Consider the following 6,330-nt stretch of genomic DNA (forward strand, 5'->3'; position numbering starts at 1 on the left):
TGACCATTCGAAATCTGTTTGACCCTTCGAAATTAGTTTGACCTATCGAAGTCTGTTCAATCTTTCGATGGACAAACAGCATCCTTCGAAATATGAAGCTGCCAAGAATCATCAAGAACACAGCCACTGTGTAATTCTGCAGATTTGACGAAAACACTCATTTGATGATGAAAACTTGAAAGACATGGTGTAAAACCTGATACATAACCCTCTGATGCATTTCGTGTAAGGTCAGACCCATCCATTCGGGTCAGATCTGGGTTTTTCTAGATTTTCACCTTTTTTACATCTTTAACAAAAAGCACAAAAATCACAGATCTAGAGCACATGTGACTTAGTAAACGGTTAGATTTACTAAATCGGGCACCATGGCTCTGATACCAATTGTAGGTACAGGTTTCGAGACCGAAACCGTGATTTTCATGATTATGTTCAAAGACGGAAGAGATAAGAGATGATAAACAAACAACTTTGTATTAATCCGGTAGTAAAACATTACAAGTCGGCCCGATTACATGATAACCGAACTAATACCAAAGGAGTATACATTCGGGGAGAGATCAAGTGGTGATCTCTCCCGGACACACTAAAGCTCACAGGGAACTCTCAAATGAGCTCCCCTATTCTCTCTTGGTCCTGCAAATGACAAAGTGTTGGTATTTATACCCAACACAGGTTGTATGGTCGAAGGATCTAACTGATTGATCGATAGATCATCTGTCGATCATCCAGCTATCGAAAGATACACATATACCTCGAAGGATGACATATCCTTCGAGGTCCATCTTCATCTATCGATGGATATCTTTCGAGCTCATCGAAGGATATACACAATCCTTCGATGCCTTATCCTTCGACACCAAACATTATACAACCATAATTTGTCTAGCAAAACCCACACGGTCAACCAAATAACCCTCTCGTTTGACCACTTCAAACGAGCGGGTCTATACACGTTTGTTTGACCGTTTCACTAATTATTACAAATTCAGCATACAATAATAACTAATCTATTCGACAAGCATCGGACACAAAATCTGCATCAACACCCTTCATCAACCAACACTAAACACTTTATTATATATCTTCTACTATATTAATATTTGTAAATTGTAAACTAGACAAATTACCCTACTAGGTTTTAAAACTGAACAGCCAACAAACAAAGGAGGCAAACTTCGTTGATTTTTTTCTAATGGTTTTGCTCCGGTTTTCACATGCTGTTAACGGTTTGTTCATAAACGATTCATTTGTGTTTGGTTCATTAGCTTGTAAACGAACCGACAACAATAGTAACTAGTTTAATACCCGTCCGGTGGACGGGTGTCGAATAATAGCACAAGTGCACAACTGTCTAAGCTAACAAAAAAGGTGAATACCAAGTGTAAAACAACCACAAAGTGATAAAATAGAAGATTTTTGGTTTAATCTGACTTGGTAGCTCTAATCTAAGTTTTTAGAATTCGGTTTTCGGAGGGCTCGTTTATTTCATCTTATTAAGAATTTTAGTTGTTGATGCCTTCATGAAAAAGGTTAATGGCTTGTACGCAAGCAACAGTTCGTATGTGTGTCAAGAAAGAGAGATCGAGAACACACCGGTGAAAATTCGAATAAGGCATCTTTAAGAACACATTTTTCAAGGTTAGGATGTTGCCTTTCATCATAAGTAACAACATTACGCTATCATTTGGAAATAAATTAGTAACAATAGGCAAACTCTAAGTGGTAATAATTATGATAACAAAATCATAAAAAAATTATGTTTTAGTTTATAGTAAGGGTGGAGGGTGTGTCATACCCATATGATGGTAAACCAATTAATATTTTACTTTTTAACTTTTGTTAATTAAAAAAAGTTATAGGTGTATGTGTTTATCACTAAAGTTAGCTAAGAAAGAAAAGCGGATTGTTTAATTTATAAAAGGAAAAGGATCATTAATAGTTTACAACGATAGAAAAAAAATTGATTACTAAAACATGATATGTTGTAATTTTAATTGCAAACCGTAGGCAAAACAAATGCATGGTGTACACCAAAATAGCTATGTGTACCTGTCCAAATTTTCCAAATTAATAATAAAACTAAAACTTACCAAAATGTAAAAAAAAAAAAAAAGTAATTGTATGCATATATTGTTATTGTGACAAATGAACTGCCAATTTCATACATTGTATAAAACTTGAGTTTTGAACCATATGTTAACTAATAATGTCAAATCGCACATTTTGATATATGACCAATGATCAAGAACCTGCTTAATCCTCCTTTGATCTCATTTACCAAGAGGGCATAATTGTCTATCTCCAGTGAACCTGCCTGTTGCCCGTTTTAACAACCGAGTTATGCACATTTGTGTGTATCTTTTCCAAATAGTTCTGCAAACCCTTTTATTGGATCTTTCTGCTCGACAATTGACCCCACACCAAAATCTACACAACACATCCAGTTGTACACATGTTAGCTCGACTTTTGAACCATTTAATCTGTTACAACTCGTGGACCCATTTCATTTTTTTGTCTAAGCTTCTATATTTGACCCATTTAAATTCAAAATAAAATTACTTGCTGGTTTAAACCTGCTTCTTGTACATAAGCAACAACATCAGGGTGTGAACAATCCAAACTTCCCAACCACCTAACAATTTCAAAATATCAATTACGAAAAATAAGAAATCACGTGGAAAAAAATGTGAAAAACTTGCAACTTAACACATCTTTAATACAAACAGCAAGAGACGGTCTCTAAAACATAAGAAAGAGATAACGGGTCAACTTGACCCGATTGCTTTGACTCGTATAGACGCGCATTAGGCGCGCAATTTGAAGATTCAGACATGCAAAAAAGACAGAACAGAGTGGCAGTTTGGTGACATGAAATCTTTATATTTGACAATGTGTTAAAAATATAATATTTTACGCAAAAGAGTAAAATCACTATTCACTTCCCATCCAATTTAATATATAAATAATAATAATAGTAATACTACTTTTAGCCAATCTTTAAGCTTGGATATGAGAAAAAGCACAAACCGACCCGTTCATAAGTAAATGGCTTAAAATTGCCACGTTTGTTAATCATCGATGTAGACAAATTATATAGAAAGAACCATTATATTGTGTTCAATAATAGATGTGTAAACCATGTATGGATATCGGTTAACAAAACTATTGTTGCTCATGTCCCTGCAAGTGATTAGGTATGTGATGTCAGAACGTGGAAAATGAAAATACCAACTATAAATTGAACCTACATATAAAAGAGTGAGTTAATCCACCTCACACCACCTTCCTCTCAATTCCACCTTCCTCTCCCTTCACCGAACCCAACCTGCATAAGAGAGGGAGAGAGAGAGAGAGAGATAATGCAGTCGAGAAGGAGGAGAATTGCCTGAACCCACCGGATATGGGGGCGGTGTTCCTCTTCGGCGCCGATGCCACATGAGACTCGCCGACCCCTTGTCGATGCCACACCCTACAGCCTTATAAACCACTTTATACGTAGGAAAGAAAATATACTACATTAATTATAAAACAACTTATATCTTCCGAGCAATATGTAGAAGTATCTATACTTTTTTAGTAATGGAAGAAACCTTGAGAATGTTGGGATTCAAGCTGACTGACCTTATTAACAGAATCAACCAGTTTCTTCTGCCTAGAGTCTTCATGTAATAAAAATCAAGCAATGATGAAAGATAAAGTGTTTAAAGATATAGTAAATATATGCTCGCATTATAGTACAAGGAAGCAAGGCAAATTTACCAATTTAGATCACAAAGTCTCCACCAATGAGCACCTCTCTTTCTTTGATTCCTGAAATCATGAACATTTGATTTTTCTATTATTTAATTTTCGTAGAAATAAATGATAACAAACAGTTCCATTATCAGAGAAAACAATCCTTAAACCTGAAGCTTATTTTTAGCTTCTGATTGCTTATAAAATTGAACATAATGATAGTGGTTACAGTTTTAACTTCATCTATATGGTCTTTTCTCAAATTCTAACACAAAATAATTGCACAAATCTATAAATCACACATAAGCAAAACTAATAAAGAAAACTATTTATTTAACAACAATTAATTACAAAGATAATAAAGAAACTATGTAGTGAACAACAATTAATTACAAAGAATTTAAGAAAATACACTTAGGGTAACAATTTCTAACCTGCATCAGAATTTTGCGGATTTTTCTTGTGTTTTGTCCAGATAAAGTTTCAAAAATCTTCATGTTCACTGTTCGGTTTTTAATTCTCGAGTCTTATCTATAGCAGACAATGAGGGTTTTGCAAAGAAAATACATTAAGTGTTGATTGAATTTAACAATCTCAATACCTCACCCCACAATTGAATTCAAAATTCATTAAATTTGTAATAGCATATGCTCGATTATGTTGCCAATGATGTGGGGAGCAGACAAACTAATTAGTATGATCAAAATCTCACCTCTATCTCAAGTAGAGATTTCAAATTTTCCACCTGTAGACAAACACAACTCAGTTAGAGTACCTTGAAGATAAATTTAACTTCAAAAGAAAGTGCATAAAATAAATAGATTTAGCCGAAACACGAAAGTGACGATCGACTTCTAATATTCATACAAATTCATGATGATCGCCTTCTAATTTTCCAGTCGTTTCTCTTTTCTTGATTAGAAACCCCAAAAATATGTCGTATGGTGGTGTCCACCTCACATTATCTCCTCAACTGATTTTAGAGGGTTTGTTGGAGCTTGAGTTATGGAGATAATTGCAGCAAATTATGAGCGAGAGAAGAAAAGTCAGTAAGTAAATTTGGAAGACACAGGGAGTTTTATGGGTGAGAAGAAACTGACGGAATCCTAGAATCAATGGGAGGTTAGTGACGTAGGGAGGAAAAGGAGAAACTGTAAAACTGCAGATAACTGCCATAGAAGTGGAGGTAATGGGCTGGATAATGAGGAGCAAAACCACCAACTGAGAAACTGCCATGAACCGCCATTAGAGCAGTTATTTCCTTTTCCAACCCACTGGTCTAGAACTTGGACAGCCGTAGGTTTTCCTTCTCCAACCCATTTGCCAATTACTTTTCCGAAATAGTAATTTCAAAATAGGTTTCCAAGAGTATTGCAAACCCAACCATATACAACTTCAAGATAATAATCGATAAAATTTTGAAATGGCGAGTCAGTTAGGTTACCTGATGATGATGAATGACTCAACGTGCGTTAATTGAAGATTGAATTGAAGATTTCTTCCCCAATCGCTTCTGGACTTCATTTCCTTCTAGCTTTCAATTTGAGGCCTAATTAACAAAACTCGTAAGTTTTAACTTTATTTGCAATCAAATTGTCACAATTGTACAATAATAACTACTCATATACATTCTGTACAACAAAACCAATAAATAATAATGGTTATACACTCTTTGCAAGTGTGGAAAGTTTACTCAAAAGTGCAATAATTTTCAGTTCCCATTTCCTTTTTAACAAACTTTCAATATGTAAGTTCATTGAGGCATTAGGTCGAATACCTCGAAGTGGTTATATGCTGAAGGAGCATCTGAAACCATACACATCCCAAATGTTGACTTTTGACCCTTCTTATTCCTATTCATTGAATCCAGCCCTTCAAATCAAGAAAAAATCGAAGATTGAAGTGAATAAAAGATATAATAATTTCATGATTAGTTAAATACCTATTGATAATGAAATCCTCACTATTTAATCGAGAAACAAAGCTCCACCGCGATCGTCCATGTCACTCGTGCTACACACGACGCCATCCGCAACCGAGACGACACACTCTCCTTTCGTCCGTCTGTCGCATCGATCTCTTTAAGCTAAAAGAGTAAGACCTCATTGTTGATCATAATATGTGTAGTCATATTGGAGGGGAATGGAGACTTCTGTTTGGAGAATTAATTAACCCTATCTCCATCATTAATATGAAACCTTTGTACGTGGGGTAATGGGGAGGTGCAGTTGGCAAGATGGGAAGACGTGATGAAAGTATGAAACCATTGGCGAAGTGGGGGAGATAAAAGGGGACGATGGGAACCGCCCAGAACTGCTAAGAACCGCCACTACGGCGGTTATTTTTTTGAGTTTAAATGGCTGAGATTTAATCTCAGCCGAATCCGACGGTGGAGGTTGATTTTAAAGTTAGTTAGACTTAATGGGTTCCATAGTTATATATAATTTTCTGTTTAATGAGTCGGTCTAATCCATTTTGCAAAATATGACTTCTCAGTGATTGCTTTCTCTTTTGGTGTAATAGGTATACCTAATGACAAAAACTTCCTATCCATCTCACTTCAAATCAAGAGAAAAAAAAACAAGTTGAGA

At 35.4% G+C, this 6,330-nt stretch overlaps 1 long non-coding RNA gene across 7 annotated transcripts; it reads right to left on the minus strand.

Moving 5' to 3' along the window:
- Window positions 1-2,105: 2,105 nt before the first annotated feature.
- On the minus strand, window positions 2,106-6,051 carry LOC110880545. Of its 7 annotated transcripts, XR_004870426.1 has the most exons (8): window positions 5,704-6,051; window positions 5,517-5,611; window positions 5,184-5,288; window positions 4,452-4,484; window positions 4,174-4,270; window positions 3,764-3,814; window positions 3,626-3,663; window positions 2,106-3,473 (listed from the first exon to the last, which is right to left on the minus strand). It is a non-coding gene; the product is annotated as an uncharacterized LOC110880545 (long non-coding RNA). The 7 variants fall into 7 exon arrangements; XR_004870424.1 differs by having other exon boundaries at window positions 2,106-3,663; XR_004870425.1 differs by having other exon boundaries at window positions 3,626-3,814.
- Window positions 6,052-6,330: the final 279 nt, after the last annotated feature.

The sequence above is a fragment of the Helianthus annuus genome, chromosome 10 (assembly GCF_002127325.2).
Source record: "Helianthus annuus cultivar XRQ/B chromosome 10, HanXRQr2.0-SUNRISE, whole genome shotgun sequence".
In the NCBI taxonomy this organism is placed as follows: Eukaryota; Viridiplantae; Streptophyta; class Magnoliopsida; order Asterales; family Asteraceae; genus Helianthus; species Helianthus annuus.